The sequence below is a fragment of the Cylas formicarius genome, unplaced genomic scaffold (genome assembly GCF_029955315.1).
Source record: "Cylas formicarius isolate icCylForm1 unplaced genomic scaffold, icCylForm1.1 PGA_scaffold_9__14_contigs__length_23061073, whole genome shotgun sequence".
Taxonomy (NCBI): domain Eukaryota; kingdom Metazoa; phylum Arthropoda; class Insecta; order Coleoptera; family Brentidae; genus Cylas; species Cylas formicarius.
In genome coordinates this window covers 10491182-10512088 of record NW_026844365.1, presented here as the reverse complement: position 1 = coordinate 10512088, position 20907 = coordinate 10491182, and the positions used below count along the sequence as shown (strand labels likewise).

Sequence of the window (20907 nt, the reverse complement as noted above, 5' to 3'; positions counted from 1 at the left end):
CTCGTCGATGGTAACAAGTCGGTATTATATAACAAAGCGTCGGGGACAGACTTTTAAGGTGTTTTAAAAATATAATGATTAAAAGGTATAGAAAATACGACATTAAATATATAAACAAACGAACAATAATTACTTCATAGTTTTTAATGGAATAAACCCATCTTTTGGATACTACATCTATACTTTTTAATTTCCTGAAAGTAATTAAAACTCCAAGTGCGCCAGCTGTGCGATTTCATTATCATTATCATAAAATAAAATCAAATCTATAAAAACATCTTAATTTTATCATTCTTTCTTTAGTTCACTTACTTACTTGGAGCTAGAAAAAATTCCAGGTTAAATTGAAAACTCTACTGATCAGGAGTTGGATATTGGCCTAGGAACCTGAATTCGTAGCAGGATTCCACTTAAGTGGTGATTTGGAGCTATAAAAAATTCCAGGTTGAATTGAAAACTCTACTGATCAGGAGTTGGATATTGGCCTAGGAACCTGAATTCGTAGCAGGATTCCATTTATGTGGTGATTTTAAGCTAGAAAAAATTCCAGGTTGAATTGAAAACTCTACTGATCAGGAGTTGGATATTGGCCTAGGAACCTGAATTCGTAGCAGGATTCCACTTAACTGGTGATTTGGAGCTATAAAAAATTCCAGGTTGAATTGAAAACTCTACGGGCCAAGAGTTGGATATTGGCCTAGGAACCTGAATTCGTAACAGGATTCCACTTATATGGTGATTTGAAGCTAGAAAAAACTCCAGGTTGAATTGAAAACTCTACTGATCAGGAGTTGGATTTGGCCTAGGAACACTGTCTCCTTTCTTAGCTCCATTTCGTTTGTTACTCCTGTATTTTTCATTATACCCTTTTTAATTTGCCACAATGAAACTTTTCCTTTTTAACATTTAACGACTATTATTTTTTTTCAAACACACTTCCACCGGCTACTGTAATACTTATAATTAAGCTTCTGGATTCCTCCTATGAAACTGGTTGCAGTCAAGCTAAAGAAGTCAACAGGATGGTTGGTTGGTTGGTAGGTTCACTTTAATGAAACATATAACTTTTTTGCTTTGAAGCATTATATTGTAAGTTGGATTGATAAATATATAAACAAATAATCAATAATGACTTCAAAGTTTTTAATGGAATCAACCCATCTTTTGGATGCCACATCTATACTTTTTAATTTCCTGAAGGTAATTAAGACTCCAAGTGCGCCAGCTGTGCGATTTCATTATGATTTGATTTCTGGCAATTCTGTGGTATTTAAATCCCAGCCTACAAATAACTCTATGGAGGGTGACACTGCTAATAATTATATTGGTTTCATCTTCTTCTAGTAGAAAAGTAGAAACAATCTGTTTTTGATAAGGGAATAGGTTTTTCTTCTTATCATATCTTGTTCACTATTCTCCGGACGGTGAGATTGAAAATCATTACATTGCTCTTTCATTCAGCTGTCAACAATATAATTTATATAGAATATTCGTAAGTAGGCATGCAGATTCCTTTTAAAGATACTTGCTTATTACTTATTATATTACTTATTGGGGGACAATTCGCGAAAAGCCAAGACTAATATACTTGGACACACATCTTCCCATGTGTTTCATTTTGGGTACTTTGGGCGCCATCTATGTTAATTGTAAAAATAAAATAGCCTTTCTTAATAACTTAGCGACCACTGAGAACATAAAATAACAATTTAGTAAACACTGCGTTTCAAAGAACCTGTAATACTATTTACAAATATTCTGGGGTTCTCCTGCATCCTATTTGCTTCTTGTGAGCTTAACCGAAACTGACTCGCATTCTGTCTCTGCTTATATATTGTTTCATGGGGGCGGAGGTAAAGAATTGGCATGAACATTGCCTGGGAGGACTGTTAAGTTAAGCTCTGAACAAGCCAACAAAAGATTTGTAAATAGTATTAGCAATTATTATTTATTAAATTATAAAATTAAAGTTAGGAAAACGAAAAATAGCAAAGTGGAGGTCACCAAAGAAGTAATTATTTCTTTGTTTTTAATGGAATAAAGCGAGCAGTAAATCTTAGTACCATTAGAGCAGTTATTATTCTCTAGTCACTTCTCCTCAAGTATTCTTCATCTAAATTTCGATTTGAAATACAGGGAATCCTGTTGGAAGGTCTTTAGAAGGCACAGTTTATTGACAATAGTCGGTATATACTTCTTACTGAACCTACTAGTTTTCATCCACAATAACTCTAATTATTCATGAATATAATATCTGAAAAAAAAGAAATATCTACCAGATTAATCATAACAGTAAATTCTTATAAAAAATCGCATCATCATTGGGGATGGAACTTTTGGCGAATTTAAACAAAGGTGTTATTGTTATCTCGGATTTTCTACACTATAAAAGACTTTTTAAACATTTTAGAGTATAAATAAATACCTTAGGTACGGTCTGTTACTTTTTTTGTAATTTAATCAATTTGTACTGTTATGTTCTATGTACGTAAATATATGATTTTTTATTACCTTCTTATCTACTTTATTGTAGTGCTGAGATTGAATTTTGAATGTGAAGACCATTTCACATTTTTATATTGCTTTCAATAACATTGTTATTGGCTTCGTCAGATTCAGATGAATTGCTTCTACGAAATCATATTGTATTTGGGATTATATTTATTTTATAACAGTTGTCTCTATTATCTAAAAAACATCATATTTCTGCCGTCTGCAAACATTTCGAATTAGCCGGACCCGGTCCTGTCCGAGTCATTATACTACCTAGCACAAACTTAAATTGGACTATTGAATGCGAGCCTTTATCGATAATGCATCTTAGAGTTAAATCGTCAACATTTTATTGCTCTCTAATAAAAGCAAATCTGTCAAAAGAGTGCAACTGAAAAGAAGAGTCAACAAATAGCTCTCCCCCGCGTATCCTCGACAAAGTACGGCACAAACAGAAACGGCAGTATTAAATATCAATCAAAAAACTGATTAAATTAACACCTAGACCCGTTCGACTGGACGGTATGCGAGGCACGGGAACTGTTATCTTCTTAGAATAGGCCTTTTAATATCTAACACAATATTTAAACAGGCCGTGTTGTCAATAAAACCCACTTAAGTGGACACGAGCGTGGGTTTTAGGCTCTAAAGAGACGCGGCCATGCCGGTACTGATCGAAATTTAATGCATCGTCGTCGAAGCTACAGAAAAACGATCGACACAAAATTAAAATCCAAAACTAGTGCAGTTGTTCCCCTAAGGGCAGTTGGCAATATATTTATAGGTGTTTGCTGACACCTAACTTTAGGTTAAAGAACAGTTTCATTTGCTATGATTGCTTCCTCCCCTTGAAACACCCGAAAGAAGTATTTGCATAGCACAATTCTCGCTCTCAAGACTAATCAGAGACCTGGGGGTTGTCAGCAATTTATTTAGTTTCATAAAAGTCGCCGTAGCTTGTTATTAACGTTTGAATTTTATCCATTTTTTGTAAACTTTACTCGTTATAGCCACCTTATCTTTGGGTGTAGTTTAATTTGCTCTGCATATACTTATGCCATAAATATAGGTCGCCAATTTAAGTACCTAACCTAAAAAAGTTGCAAAAAAGTTGCCCTTGATTTCGTAGACTTGGACCTGCCTAAAAGAGCTCACAGAATTTTGCAAAATGAAATGTGCAAGGTAGTGTTTCAGGCCAGACAGTGTTTTTCGGAAAACTGTTTCGCAAATGCTTCCGCCATAATGTTCAAAGAAAAATTATGGAAAAACTGAAAAACAAAGCAGAATGTGATTTTTCCGCAATGCTTAAGTGATTGTTAATTTTGAAAAAGGTTTATCCCCCTTGATTGTTAATCGGTCTCCACTAAATAAATATTTAATATTTATGTCCCACTAGAACTTGAAAAAACAAATAAAAAATCAAAGTAGCCTTGTAAGGTTTTAAAAATTTGAAGCATTAAAAAATGTATTTTGAGAACTTTACATTTTGCGCTAATTTAATGACATTTGACAGCTAGAATAACTTAAAACATTAGAAGTGACAGATAATGCAAATAACCTATGCTAATTTTTTTTTCGATATACCTTAAAAAATAATAGAACACAATTATAGAGCCAGACACATACAACAGGTTCTCTACTTAAAATCAAAACTCGGAAAAAGATTTTTTTTCTATCTTATCCTAAACATCCATGGTGAACTACAAGTTGAAATCAAAAATACAAATTCAATGCACCTGTTTAAATGTCGATTAAACAATTAGCTGGTTAATTAAGAAGGGTCCAAAAATCATGCTCTGCTAATTCTCAGAAATGTGACAAATATAGTCTAAACTAGAACAAACTACGCCAGATTATGCGACAAACCAAAAAATTTCCATTGACATGCCAATAAAATAAAAGATACAACTCTATAAAAATATCTTAATTTTCCTTTTTAATATTTAACGACTTCATTTTTTATTAATTTAACTTTTGTTTCTATTTTATTATTCAATAATTATATAAAGCCAATGATTTAAAATTTCTGTGACAAAAAGTACTTCGTTGGTGTTTCCTTAGTGTTATTTATCAACAAATGATAACTATTTTAAAAACATTTCTACTAAAGAGTATTTGGGTTTACTTGTATTATAAGTTAGATTGATTATAGTATATTATGCAACAATTGCGGTAAACGGCATTTGACTTGCGAGTTAATTTGACATGAGCGGAGCGCAGCGGAGTGCAGCGGAGCGAGTGTTTAATAAACGAGTGAGTTAAAAAGTTTACCGAACGTGTTGCATACTATACTTTTTCTACGACCGTTAGTTTTTGGGTACATTTTCGCAAAACAACACAAATAAATTCATGGACATGACCATTAGAATCGACCAACGTCAAAATTCAAACCGTGAGAAATATCTCCGAAACATCCGATTGCTCCCAAACCCGTGCGGTAAATCCCGGAAATGTCCGAACTGACTCGGATCCGTGGGAAACGAAACTGACTTGGAAAAGTGACGCTTCCCGCACGCTAGATCAGTGTGTAATTAGGTATTTTACAGACGGGAGCAGAAAAATTATATTAAACTCGAAAGAAGACTATTTAACGATATTTGCCCTCACAATGTAGCCACATTTTCGCTATGGATTTCGTAGAGGACTATTAGAAGATAATTCTGGAAGAGAACCACTCGAGTTTACTTAGACTTGGACTAGAACCAGACGAGAAATTGCTTTGGGTAAATAAATGAGACTAGATCTATGCAAATTGCCAATGCCAATGGTCAATGCTTCATTCATTATATGAATATTACATTCTAATATACTATGCGTACTAATGGCCTACTCCATATTTAAAAGCCGTTCTATCCAAAAAATTAACGTAGTCCTAGCCAGTGGGGCTTGGTAGTAATTCTCGAGTGATTGAACCAGAGGTCGCTCATCGAATTTGAGGCTGTTACCCACCCACTATCGAGGCGCGGCACGCCTATATTCCGAGTGCCCGAGGGTCCGTTGCCATCCATCGACTCTGTTCTACGCAGATAATCGCTCTGGAGGCCTAATCACAATAATCAAAGTGTAATCAAGAAGAGCCGGCGCAAGGACGGCCGCCGCCGCCCCGGTTTCTCTCGTGCAGGGCCGATCTCGCGGGTTCAGCTCTGTACTTCTCGGCGGGCGATGTCCTTCCCTTCGAGCCCGCGAAGCATCAGATGAGCAACAACCTTTTTTAAACGCTTGGTGCTTTGGTTTCGAGAATAAAAATGAGTTCCAGAATAGAATTTACATAATTTACTAGGAAAATTAATAGGTTAGTTTAGTCCAAGGGTCATTAACTAGTGATACAATATTAAAATTAATTTACCCTTCCCATTTTGTTATCCTGATTTACGATCGGTTAAGTTTTAAATAAACAAATAAATATATCTTCGTCTTTTCTTAATGACATAGTGATTGACCCTTAATTTTACCGACCGAGTTCTAGAATTTGCGTAATATAAAGATAATAATGGAGAGAACGGACCTCCTCAGGTTTCTAGGACGTGTTTTGGTTTAGGTTTTTGCACTGACGAAAGGAGTTGTTCGAAAAACTAAAGCAACTCCTCTTCTGCAGCTATATGTTCAAGAATAGAATTTACAGAGATGCAAAAGAAAAAACAAGGAGGCTAAGATCGCTTACAATCTTACAACGAATTGTTGACCATAAAAAAGAGAAAGAAATATTTTCAGGGCTATGATTATATGACTGATTCGTAATATATGATTTAAATCACAGCACAGGTGAATTTCTCCTTAACAAATCGTATGCAAAAAAAAAAGACGAATTTTGTTATTTTTAATGTGTCAATGGGGCTTATAAAATATATTATTAATTTCTATTGTGACAATTTTCTGTATATTTTCGGCATCGTAAAAGTCACTGAATGCATTTGATGCGTCTCCTGCACTATCCATAAATTCTGCTACCTAAATAAAAATAGTTTATTAGAAAAAGTATCTTGCTATCTTGTCTTCTACGCGACAAGAGAGGCCATCTTAAAAAGATGGAAAATAGAACATTTACTCAAAGATGATTAAAATAACTAATGATGCAATGAAGAGTCTTGGTATCTGCAAGTTCATCAGCCACTGCGAGTCCCAACGTTTCTTAGGTGCGGTAGCTAGGGGCGTTGCGCTGAGTGCGCCCCTGTGGACGGGAGCAACCTGTAGCGTGGCACCAAACGCACCCATACTGTTTTTTCGTTGCTTTTGTTTTTCAGACGTTTGTAATTATGAGTCTCCCACTCATTTGGATGTTAACTAGTAGCGTCTCGTACGACGAACTAATTGTATTGGTTTTTCTAAGAACGAAACTGTTCTCGGTATTTATTATAATCTCTTTTTAATGCCGGAACGTGTCGTTTGTTTTTTTGTTCTTATCTGTACGCGATTCGTAGATGTTGTGTCAACTTGCTGAGCTAGCCCATCCGTCGGGAGTCGACTCTGGGTTCGGATTCCAAATATTGGGCAATGTTGGTTAGTTTTGGTTAGTTTAGCGCTCAGTAATCACCTCGTAAATTCTCAACTTTATGTTATTACAGCAAAGAATTCATTGTTTTGATACAAATGCCTTAATTTATATAAACTGTTTTGGGTTAGATTTTTTACGTGCTATTGATATCTCAATATGAATAGGACTAGAAATTAATATAATATCATTTATTCCATTAATAATTAATGCTAAAAATATTTTTCCCTCGGAAAGAGCATTAAAATATTTTATTGTTCATGCTCTAGCCTCAAATATTCTACTTTTTAGGATTATTCTTAATCTACATATTAACCTTCTATTCTTCAATAATAATATTTTAATAATTACGTTCAAATGCTCGCTCTTTACAAAACTAGGAGCAGCCCCCTTTCATTTTTGATTTCCTGAAATTATAATGGGATTAAATTGAATCAATTCATTAATTTTAATAACATGACAAAAAATTGCTGCTTTAATTATTATTTGCTATAATTTTTCTATTACTTTATTTATATCTATGATTATTCTTTGGTCATCAATAATTGGAAGAATCCAATCTCTAAATCAAATTAACTTTCGAAAAATCTTAGCTTATTCTTCTATTAATCATATAAGTTGATTAATTGCTAGATTAATAAATATACAAATTTTTGTTATATATTTTATTATATATATAATTTATTATATTATTATATTATATATAATTTTAAATATTAATAATACTTATACTTTAACTCAATTATTCCATTCTTTAAATAAATTTAAATATTTTAAATTTATTTTCTCACTAAATTTTTTATCCCTAAGTGGATTACCCCCGTTTTTTGGATTTTTCCCCAAATGACTAATTATTAATAATTTAATTAATAATACTTTTTTTATACTAAGTTTGCTCATTATAATTATTGCCATAATTATAATTTTTACTTATATACGTATTACTCTTCCTATTTTAATGATTAATCATACAGAAATAATTTTCTATCCAATGAAATATCCTTTTAAATTTAATTTATCTATTTATTCAACTAATATTATTCCATTAATAGGACTAATAATCTTTTTAACTTTATTTTTCAATTAAAGAATTTAAGTTAAAAAAATTTTAACCTTCAAGGTTAATAATAGAGTTATTTCTAATTCTTGTAAACTATAAATAACTTTCCTTTAAGCTTGCAAATCCTATCTTTATAGAATATATATTTTAATAAAGAAATATCATATGTATATTTATAATTGAATTTACAATTCATCACCTAAAATTCAGAAACTTTATTAAATTTACCGAATAAATGACTCTACTCAACTAATCACAAAAATATTGGTACATTATACTTCATTATAGGATTATGATTTGGATTAGTGGGTACTTCTTTAAGTTTTATTATTCGAACTGAATTAAGAAATCGTCAGTCTTTAATTGGAGACGATCAAATTTTTAATGTAATAGTTACAGCCCATGCATTGATTGTAATTTTTTTTATACTAATACCTATTATAATCGCACGATTCGGTAACTGATCTTTAACTTTCCTACTAATTAGAAAAATCATTTAGCATCTAACATGGCTCACAGAGGTAGATCAGTTGATTTAGCAATTTTTAGACTGCACCTAGCCGGTATCTCTTCAATTATATAAGCAACAAATTTTATCTCTACAATTATCAATATACGACCTCATAATGTACCTACAGATCAAGTTTCTCTTTTTACTTGGGCTGTAGGGCACTATTACTCCTTCTTTCTCTACCGGTCCTTGCAGGGGCTATGACTATATTATCAACTGACCGAAATATTAATGCTTCATTCTTTGATCCAATAGGAGGGGGGGATTCAATTTTATACCAGCACCTATTTTGATTTTTCGGTGACCCTGAAATCTATATTTTAATTCTTCCAGTATTTGAAATAATTTTTCATATTGTTTTTCAAGAAAGAAATAAAAAAGAAACTTTCGGAACTTTAGAAATGATTTATGCAATAATAGCTATTGGACTTTTAGGGTTTTTAGTTTGAACATACTATATATTTACTATTGGAATAGATGTTGATATCCAAGCATATTTTACTTCCGCTACTATAGTTATTGCTATTCCAACTGGAATTAAAATTTTTAAATGATTAGCCACTCATTATGTAACTAAATTAAACTTTGAACTGAACTTTGAAAGGCTAACTGGAATAATCCTAGCCAACATGTTGTAGCCCATTTTTACTATGTTTTATCAATTATTGCTGGATTTATTCATTGATATCCATTATTTACAGGATTAACCCTTAATAATAATCTTTTAAAAAGACATTTTATTATAACATTTATTGGAGCTATCCTTTAATGTCTACGCTGTTGGTTAATGAAAGAGATTTGTTGCTCAGTTGAATTTTAAAAATTAAATTGAAGAGAATTGAGTCTTTCATGCATTCCAAACCAAGGAGTGAAGAAAAGAACACCGGGCTTAAGCAGGTATGCTTGTTTAAGGGGTTAAATAGAACAATCAAGTTTTACAAGAAAGGTTTATGATTTATCTTATCAAAAGCCCTACCGCATAGAAGAAAAACTAAAAAATACTTTGGAAGAAGGAAGAACAAATATAGAACTCTATAATAGAGAAAATGCCGATAAGTACACTAAATTCAATATAACGTATAAAATCAGGTTACCAACCAAAAATGACTATCTTCGTGAAGTGTTTGCAACTGGGAAAAGAAATGGATGGACGTGGAGTGCGTAAAACATCAAGAATAGAACAAATAAATAATGAGGAAATCAGTAATACAAAACAACTCTTGTGTTATGGCCACTTAAGGAGGATGAACCTTGAAAGATGGCCAAAGATAGTGATGACAACAAACAGAAGAAGAAAAGACCAGCAAGAAAACGGATAGGTCGCATCGGAGGATATCGAAACGTCGCTATATATGTATATATTGTTTCGTTTTATTGAAAAAAGTTATTGGAATGTCTAAAATTTTCCCAAAAACCTTGGACATAGTTAGCAAAATACTGATAGGTCGAAAATCGGACGGCTCAGATGAACGGATTAAATAACTTTTAGGCAATTCGTCGAGATCGTGAGTTTCCGATTTTATCTGTGGGGTGTGAAATCGCCTCCGCCGCCGACGTCGGCTCGCAGGTACCAGAAATATTATTAGAACTTCCGCGCACGAGCTTGCGATTTATGTCTGGCAATCAGATTTTTGCGTCTAGCGGTCTGCCGTAGCGCGAAGTGCCAGATTTAACCGTATTTTTGGATTGACGATGGCGAAACGAGCGGATTTTTGGAGTTCCTGGTTAAGCCCGCGCGATCCGATCAGTGGCGTGTGGGTTTAGATAATCCGCTAGGGGTCTGATGGTTATTTCGCTCTACTGAGAAACCTTCAGGATTTTCCAAAAATTTATTATATTGTAAGAAAATAAATTGTTGAGTCTCCAGTGACTTTCTTTTTCCCAAAAACACAAAAAATGTTACCAGTCAATATAAGGTCACGGAAGGGGAAACATTTTTTCGATACGGTACATAGAATTTAAGGCGGCACTTCTTAACCTTAAATATTTCACGTCGCTGGATAGAGAACAGTTGGACTTGGAGTAAATTTCAAAGTGTAGCAACTTGCTTTCCACAATTTATCCTCGTTATTTATCAGTTATAGGAACGCTTTATGTTGATTCTTTGAAGTAAAACCGCCATCCTAATTCTTACTACTGATGACAGTTTACAATTTAACTGTGTATGTTTCTAGAAGCGTACTTTCGCGAAAACAAGTTATACATTTGAAATATGGCAATCTCTTGAGCTCTTGCAGATAAAAGGATATCGTGACCTAAATATGGCCAAACCAATATTATCTTGAGAAGAATCTACCAAATCCTTTAAGTTTATGAATATTGATCAATTATAAAGACCTGCGAAATAATATTAAATAGTTGATCTGTCGTTACGTCCGTCAAAGACATACACAGACATAAATAAGACCTGAACAACATTGTAGCAAAACTAATGGAATAAGGAAGCGCTGTTGAGACAGGAACATGAACAAGAAAAGGTGGTTTTCTCAGAATAAGCACTTGATTGGTAAGATGGTAAGGAAAAATTGCGAAGACCGTGGAATCTCTTTTGACAAGAATTTGTATGTTTCAACTAAACAAATGTCTTTAATTGTAGATAATCAACATGTTTAATAGTAATATAATATGTTTCAGTAATGTAAAACTTTTAGAGGAAGACTTAAATACATAATGTTCCAAAATCTACTGCATCAACTGAGATAAGAAGAGAAAACAATTGGTTAAGTAAAATTAAAAACCTCTTCTGGAACAATTCTCGAAACAATCTAAAATTTATTTAGAATTATTTGAATCCAATGTAGAAGATATTTAAAAAAGAAATTCTGGAAACGATCATTATGAAGAGAATATCAGTCATTGCTTACTTTCGAAGTTTCCGAAGTCTCAAGGTGGGAAAGTGTAAACTATCCTAGTGTTATTTTGTTGATTTTTATGTTAAAGGCCTCGAGCAGTAGTTATTTGTTGTTTTGAAAGATATTCCATACAGGTAATTGGGATATTAGTATTCTCAACGACAGTATCCTCCTTTTCCTACGCCACTGATTAGCGCGATATAATTGGCCTGACACTGATCTAACGTTCTTGTCGGGATGGTGAGGCGTCTCAACGCCTCGTATACGCCACTTATTGTCCATCGCAGTCTGGGAACGCCAGGACACGTGTCTATTGTGTCTAGGCAATATATTTTAGGCACTTCGGTGGGTTTTCGCAGGGGGGAGCGGCGCAGGATGATTACGAACGTTTCCTTTAAATATTAGTTTACGACGTTGTTCAAACATCACGATAATGACTTACAAAATACACCTGGCTAAGAGGCGTTTAAATATTTAAATCCGCACGGCGCATATACGCGAAATAATTGAGCTGTTTATTTTAATTAAACATTTATACGATTACACCTAATGGCGTATCATTTCGCGCGTTCTCATGAATATGAAGCGGCAATTTGGCGTGAACTCGACGCAATTGCGAGGCCAGCTCGGAATCCGACGCGAGCCTACGCGAAACTATTTTTTTTGGCGGTGCAGGGAAAAAAAAGTTCAGCCAACACGCATCCCTGGTGGGGATCGAACCCACGACCTTTGGATTAGAAGTCCAACGCGCTATCCTCTGCGCTACAGGGACTGTATAACGACATTTGCCGATCGTCACATACGTTCTGAATTTTGTTTTTAATGCGGTTTTACTTCGTGCGTAAGTCGTATTTTTCTGTAATTGAATGAAGCGTGTTATTTAAATTAAATCTTGCCAAACAACTATTGACAAATATCCGCACCTACTGGACGAAGTTCCAATACACATTTTGAAATTCATTCAAATTTGTTAGTTTATTATTTCATAGTGGAGTTTCTAACAGCTAGTCATGACTGTCATTAACAAATAACTTTAAGTTGTTAAAAAATAGAAATTCCGGTATTGTGCCTTTCATGGTGGCCGAAATTCAAAATCATGGCAAACTTTGGTAAATATATGAATTTGTACCAGTAATAGCGATTTACAATAATATATTTATTCAAATATCTAGCGCACCCTGTATAATACACATTAACTGTAAATCAAAAAATTGTGGCAAATTATGCCACCTTTTACAGTTTTTCATTTACAGCCAATAATTTACCCACAAAAAAGAAAATTTTCCCTGTATAATACACATTAACTGTGAATCAAAAAATTGTGGCAAATTATGCCACCTTTTACAGTTTTTCATTTACAGCCAATAATTTACTCACAAAAAAGAAAATTTTCCGGACTTTTTAGAATTCTTACTGAAAAATAACAAACCCTGTATATAATTAACAAAATGTTTGAATTAAAGTTTATAGCCCTGGATCTTCCACGTTTCCTGGTTCACGAATTTTTCCTGTAGAGTAAATGGTTTTCAAGTTTTTTGAAACTATGCAGTACGGCGTAATAGTGAATAATGTCATAGCGTCTACATTGAGTGCGATTTTCATATCGATTTTTTAAATATCTCGAGCAGGATACGGGATAGACGAAAGCCGTAAATATAAAAAATTGTAGCTCTTGATTCAGCCTATAATACTGTTTGAACCATTTAGCCATATTTTCTATAAATTTTGACTTTCGGGGAATAAGAAAGAGAACAACAGTTTTCAGAGTCTCCCAGATTTTTGTCTATAATTGAAAAACCATATACACAATCAGAAAAATGCGTAAAATAAAAGTTATAGCACCGGATCTTCCGCGTCTGCTGGTTAAAGAATTTTGCCAGTCGGATTAACAGTTTTCGAGAAAATACGACGAAATAACCCAAACAAATTTTTCAAATTTCATTTGACATTCGACATTGGATGGCGCCGAGTTTCAACCATTTAAATGTGGGTGTAGACTTCTTCCTGTTTCCAAAATTTGAAGCCGATAGCTGCAAATTTAAGATACTTGCTACATTTCTTAATGTAGCACAAAATAAATTGTCCAAAAAACAGTGGGAAAATCGCGAAAAAAAGGTGGATGCCGGCATCGTAAATGATGAAATCTGCACAACATTCTTCGCTCTTGTGCTAAAAATTTACAAAGTATCGCATTCCACTCACGCCTCACATCGAAGTAAACAAAAGCAAAGTATAATGGAACATAATTTATTCTAATCTTTCTATTGTTAAATTATTATATAATATGTATAGGTACAGTGGACGTTTAGTTGGCGAAGGAATATCTTCAAAAGGAACAATACTGAACTCAGCAGATTTTCAGCAGCAATATTGACTAATTTATAATTTAGGTTTTAAATTTTGAATAAACATGCCATTTGTCAACTAACCAAAATATCGCAAATCTATATAACCGTATGGTAGAAATATGCTATAAATAAATCAATTATCAATCCAATCAATTACAAAAATTAATAAATGCAGACAAAACTCAAATGTGAAAAGGCACCATCTGTCAATGGGCGTTAAATGTTTCTCAATATGGCTGCGCACACGATGATGATTGTGTAGAATAGGTTATATCCGTTAAATGTTAGGAACATATTTTGATGAATGAAATTTCTTTAAAACGCGCACATAAAATTAAAATTTAATATAAAAAGACACAATATATTCCTAATTCCTATTTCATTGCAAAACTGGTTACTGATCGATCAAACATAGATAACAACATTTACTGAGTACATCACATTTTTAAAAACACTCGCGAGGGTGAGATTTTGCAAAACTCTCGCTTCCTGATCGAATTCGACACAGCCGTTTCGGTCCAAAATGAACCCGGACAGTAGATATATGTATGTTTGGGGACAATCCCACTCCTCTCCCTTTTGTGGGCGTGTCCTCCTTCCCCACGACTCTCTAGCTCCTCCCCCTTTACCCATAATCCCTTGAAACTGGCTCCCATTGGATAAGCAAGCACCAATGGGGTTTAATCAATCTCCCCACCTCTAGTTTGCGATTGCGGCGAAGCCAATCAGAGCCCAGATATTTTCCCACCCGTATGAAAAGCAATGGCGTCAATGAGACTTGATCATATTGTTCTCGTGACCATCTGCACCCTCTAGCGGTTCGAATGTAAACTAGTGTCCCCTCTTGGAATAAGATTTTCTTTAATAAGGTAACCCACCTAGTGAATATTGACCAAAACATTTATTTTAAAAACATATAATTCTGCGAATGTGTACCCTCGCGGGTACAAACTGTACTTTTATTGCGCACAAAGGACAGGGGAAATAAAGACGAAAAGTGTCGGATTTCTTTTCTCGGAACTGGAAGCTGGCAGGCACCACCAATAATATCTGCAAAACAAAAAGCTGGTTAAAATTTTCATTAATAAAGTAGGATATTAGAAACCATATACCTTTTTAATTTACTAAGCCATCTACCGTGCGTTAACTTCATACATATTTCCGCATGCTTCTGTTTTAAGGTATCGTGAAATATTTGACTATTTATCTGGGAAAAGTTCATATGTCGAAAATATTATGTGTATGTGGCCGTGGTAGGCTTTCTTTGCTATTATAATTTTATTTTTATTATCTAATATTTACAAAATTAATTTATCTACCTTATTGATGATTTTGATTTTCTTTGCTATTTTTATTATTTAATATTTTCAAAATTAATTTATCTATCTTTTTGATGATTTTAAGATATTGCAGTCAACTTTACTATTTCATCAATTTCTTTTATTTATTGCTGATCTTTGAGGATAGTGTACATACTTTTTTTTTTCGTAACTTATCTGTATCTACCCTTTAATTTCCTATCAAGCCATAAAGCAAACTCGAAAGGCATCTTAACTAAAAAGTCATATACTTTAAAGCTGCTGCGACTACTACATGAAAGTGTGTTTCTATGCAATCTCAACAATAATGAAATCTGAACGCTTATATTAAATACTGTAATACTCTTCTCCGCTAACGCTCTAGGAGACGCTATTTGAACCCTGTTCAAAGAAAAACTTCTACAGCCCAAATAACCTCTCTGAACCACACTTAAGCGCATCACTCTTTCACTGTCTTGCAGCCTTCAGATTAATATTCCGTACTAACTACGTATGCCATACACGAAACGTTCTCTTTTCTAATTTTTTTCTATGCGCTACATTAACGAACAGGATCTAAACTTTTCTGTCTGTGTATTTTGTTAGCCACCTTAAAAAAATTAAAAAAAAGGTATGCGAACCTAGAGGATATTTTCCATATTTTTCACAAATGGTGACAACAATTAATGCAAGTATTATTTTTAATAATAATCCATCTTTCGCTATGACACGAAAACATCGACTTTTTAATTCTAACTTTTCTCATAGAGCTTCCCTTTAGTCTCTATCTGTTCTTTAACTAAATCCCCACCTTTTTGAAAAACCAACCTCTAAAAATAGTTAATTTTCTCTAATTTAAATTTGTACGTTTTCCGCAATATGTGTGAATATTTTCGCTAGAGCATTTAGTTACTTAGTACATGTCCTAATCAATATTTTAAAAATATAATTCTATTGATACGTGTTTAGGATTTGAAGATAACGAAACATTCCCCAGTTTCATAAATGAGAGCTCACTGCCAAACTACCAAACATCACAGTACAAACTACCGTACTACGCCCCCCTGGACAAAATCAGGTCAGTCAGCGTCATTAATTCTACATGCGTTAACGAATAGCGTATTGTTAATTAAGGTTTAATACGCAGAAAATTTAAGTAACAAATAATCGCAATGAAACTCACTAACATCATAAATTATTAAAAAAAAATTAGAACAGTTGGAATTTACTGGAGTAACCAATTTGGCACTAAAAATGGAAATTTTCGATACTCTACTAGGTGCCTACAATAAATTTTACTATTATTTTTAATGCAGAGACACAACGATTTTGTAGTTTTGAATTTGATCAGGGGTATATGACCATAGTTTACGCCGACTCTAAAAGGCATGCAGTCTATTGTTTTTGAACGCCCCATTTTGTGTATTATGTTCAAAACAGAGACTCTCTGGGCTTACGAGTACAGCTACCAGCTACTACTTTCAATAATATTAACACAAAAAAAAGTAGGTGGCATTTTTATAATACGTGCAAAGTTTATGTGAAACTGACTGGAAGACAGAGTAACGCACCAATATGTTACTAAACATATTTCGATAGAATTCCGTAAGAGCTTACCTCCAAGTTTCCTCATTTAGTCAGTCAAAGCATCAAATGGGAAATTCCAATCCAACATATGTAGTGGTGGAAATATATCAATCGCCTACGTTACCGATGGTACCCGACTGAAGCTTCTGCGTCTTCTTTACCCCACATGCCTACTTAAAAAGATACTGGTCTAAGTCTCAATATTCCTGTTAAAAAAAAGAGAGGTTCTATATTGCCATAAATATGTGTTTTCAAAATTTTACCTGAATGGTTCGTGATTCCTTATATATGCAGTGTTGGCAGCAATGTGGCGACGACTACGCTGAAACTTTCCATATCTCGTGTCCCCATGACTGGTCTGTTTCATATATCAAACCTCACCTCGCACGGGTTTGAACCTCCTTTAAAAAAAAAACAGGCAAGACTTATACTTATATCAAAGTAATACGAGGAACTTATATTTTATGCCAAAACTTATTTCATCACCTCCAAAGGGGAGTAGGGGTTTCTAAAGTATGGTAGGTACATCTCTTTCATTTTTTTAATTAAAAAAGTGACACAATTACGCGACGTAACTCGACCCGGATCGTTAACGCGTCTCAAGATGCGGGTTTAGAGATGCTGAGGTCTTTAAATTGATTCACTAATACCAGTACACACTGAAACCCCTTATTTCCAAAATAAAAAAATTGTTATCTGTTAACACAACAAAAAAAAACTATTTTCTCACCAATTATATTTCTGGGTCGTTTTCAGAATTTGTCCAACGTAGAATCCCAAGAGGATAGGGCCGTAATTTCGAAAAATGTTCATGTCTCCCCACTATGCATTTGTACAAGAAGCAGGGCCGGATTAACAGCAATTATATTCTTGTCAGTCAACATACAGCCGCCGATTGAATTCTCGGATTCTGCTTTACTAGTTGCCATGGTCTGTCAAATATGTTACTTAAAAATTGTATATTTTTTTTTACAAATAATATACCTTCCCTAAAATAATTCCGCCTTTGTCAAGTTGGACACGGGCACGTCTGTCCGCTTTGAAAAGCGCAGGCGTATGTATCTTCCAAAATGATCCAAGCAGGCTCGGATTGCCAGCAAATACACAACTCGCCGATTCAATTCTGAGATGTTGCTTCACGAGTTACCATGATCTGTCAAATATTTTAATTAAAAAAAAATCTATTATTTAGCAACAATATACCTTTTTAAAAATAATTTCGTCTTTTTTCAAGTTTAACAGGACACGTGTGTTCGTTTCAGTTGGACAAGGGCACGTCTGTCCGCTTTGAAAAGCGCGGCGTATGTATCTTCCAAAATGATCCAAATTGTTAATCTTTTTTTGATTCCTCGTTCCCCGATTCAATTCTGAGATGTTGCTTCACGAGTTACCATGATCTGTCAAATATTTTAATTAAAAAAAATCTATTATTTAGCAACAATATACCTTTTTAAAAATAATTTCGTCTTTTTCAAGTTCAACAGGACACGTGTGTTCGTTTCGAAAGGTTTCGTAGTCTGTAGCTCTGTCGAATTCTCCAAAATTCGTTAAACCTTCAGATATTTTCAAAATTCGTCCAACGCAGACTTCCACTCACGCATTTTCGAAAACTTTCTGGTCTCCCCGCCATGCATTTGTACACGAAGCCGTTCTGGACTATCAGCAAACAGCACATCCGTCATTTTTCTTCTCGGATTCCGCTTGACGAGTTACCATGATCTGTCAAATATTTTAATTAAAAAAAAATCTTATCTATTACTTTTACCCAATATTAAGTACCTATTCAAAATTAGTAGCGCCTTTTCGAGTTCGAATGGTTTCGTAGCCTATATCCCTGCCGAAATGGCATTGCATTTGTACACGAAGCAGGGTCGGATTGTAAGCAAACAGCACCCCCGGTCACTTTTCTTCTCGGATTCTGCTTGACGAGTTACATCGATCTGTGGAATATTTAGCGAAAAAAAAAATTATCTATTACTTTTACCAAAAATGAAGTACCTTTTTTCTTTAAAACAGTTCGTCCTTTTCGAGTTTGAAAGGTTTCGTAGCCTATAGCCCTGCCGAAATGTCATTGCATTTGTACACGAAGCAGGGTCGGATTGTCAGCAAACACCACAAGCGTCACTTTTCTTTTCGGTTTCTGCTTGACGAATTACATCGATCGGTCAAATATTTAATATAAAAAATATCTATTTTACCAAAAATACGTACTCTTCTAAGATAAATTAGCTCTTTTCGAGTTTAAGAGGACACGTATGTCAACTGTAGGATGTTTTATTATTATATTTTCCAGTGTCTATAAATTAATAAACAACAGAAGCTTCCGAATACAAAAATTTCAACATGAGTTTTTTTTTCTTGAAACTTAAAAGTTCTAACCCCTAAAACCATATTTTTAATACGCTGGCGGACGTATAACAATCCCCAAAAATTACCATATTTAAATTGTTACTATTGATATATTTCTATACCGAACTTAACTCAATACATGCAAAAAAAAAACTAGCGAATGTTATTTATTATCTCCGATGGGTGGATGATTGAGAAACGTTTAAATAAATCTACCTTTCTGTCTCTCTTTTTCTATATAGGTCACTCATTCTCTCTATCTGTTACTTTCCACAATCCGAATTTACACTTGGCCCCCCAAAAATCTTGTAAAATTTTATCTGCTTAACTTCTTCGCCTTGTTCATATGGCTGAATTTTTTGGGAGATATATCGTGCGTTATTTCTATTAAAATTCTGTTTCCTTTTTACCTACTTCAAAAACGTAAGCGAGCATTTTTGGTTGTTTTATTAAACAAAAATTGATACTAACCAAGATCCGTATCTCCGACCTCAGCCTCCTTTGATCACTCCCCAATTTTTTTTTAATTAAGTATAGAAACCTCGTCGAACATATACATAATACTAGGTCAAAATGTTACGCGGTTACTCATTAAAGTCGCAATTCCGAAAGCTTCTTACCTATCTTTTTCCAGTCTTTTTTGTTTTATTTATCCGTATATGAAACACACATTGAACACAAAACTTAAACTCGTTGGCGATATTGCATTAAGCAACAAACGCGTATAACAGAAACGAACCCTTAACACCAACACTTCTTTAAACTTCGACTGACACGTGAAACAACCCGCATTCCTACGAAAGGCAGGTAAACCAAGCAGGTCAAATTTTAAGCTACCCTCCAGTGTCGTCGTAGGTTGGGGCATAGTAAATAGCGAATACAACAAAGCGGTAATTTATAATAATTTAATTTGCATTTTATTTAACTTAAGTTGTTTTGTAGAAAATGAGACATTTCTACAATTAATCAATATACTACGAGTACTTTTCCGCTTAATTACTATTTTTGAGAAACAAAAGGAAACGTTAGATTCCATTCAAACTTTTTCGGTTTTCATGATATCTCGCGTTTATTTAGAAGCTAATGGCCTGTGGCCTTAACCAGACGTTTCCAAAGCCTGGTTTGATATTATGTATATAAATCTTAACAAACACGAAAAATAGAGTTATATTGCCACCGAAAATCTGAATTTATGTTTAAAAATGTAACTTCCCGTATTTAAACTATTGCCTGCATTGGCGCCTATATTTTATAGTTTTTTTTTTGTATCCTATTTTTTTTGTTTTGCTTGCAAATGTGTGTCCATTTTTCGGGTACTGAATTTTTTTTTCTCAAATTATTACAAATTACTCAAAACGGAGTTAAAAAGAGACGAGGAGAAAAGGGTAGAACCCTTATTTCTCCGACACTGACCTCCGATGTTTATAAAAATTGACGCCTTGACACCCTCCCCGTGAATATTTTACAAAGGATTTTTAAAATTTAACTTCCAAATAACGCATATTCTCGCCTAGTGTCACAGTTTTGGGCCCCATTTTGCTATGGTTAGACAGGTTTATTCTTGTACATTGTCGGGACAAAAGAAGCATCTCCTTCATCCAAATTGACTTTTTCATACCTAATATAACAGCTGCCGGGCATCATCTCGCCTTAATTGTTTCTATTGAATTAATTTTAGTTACAAAAAAATTAGATGATCGTCAAAATTGGCATAAAAAGATAATCAAGATTTAATTAAAACAAGAATATGCACAAAAGAAAAGAGATAAACTCCGACACGGGAAACAAGGAAATATCGCTGAAACGGCAACTGATCTAGCGCGCGCCTTTTTTAAAAATAATAATTTTTCAAAAGAATTCTAGGCTAAGCTAAATACCTGGTGCAACAAAATATTGAAGGATCTTCATGATCCTACCTGT

The 20907-nt window shown here is 34.0% G+C and overlaps 1 long non-coding RNA gene and 1 other non-coding gene across 2 annotated transcripts; both read right to left on the bottom strand.

Annotated features, from left to right (window-relative positions):
* Positions 1-12104: 12104 nt before the first annotated feature.
* Trnar-ucu (transfer RNA arginine (anticodon UCU)) lies at positions 12105-12177 on the bottom strand. Its single transcript has one exon. It is a non-coding gene; the product is annotated as a tRNA-Arg (tRNA).
* A 2216-nt stretch (positions 12178-14393) lies between these two features.
* On the bottom strand, positions 14394-17103 carry LOC132707498 (uncharacterized). Its single transcript, XR_009619741.1, has 3 exons — positions 16902-17103; positions 16669-16844; positions 14394-14803 (listed from the first exon to the last, which is right to left on the bottom strand). It is a non-coding gene; the product is annotated as an uncharacterized LOC132707498 (long non-coding RNA).
* Between the last annotated feature and the right edge of the window lie 3804 nt (positions 17104-20907).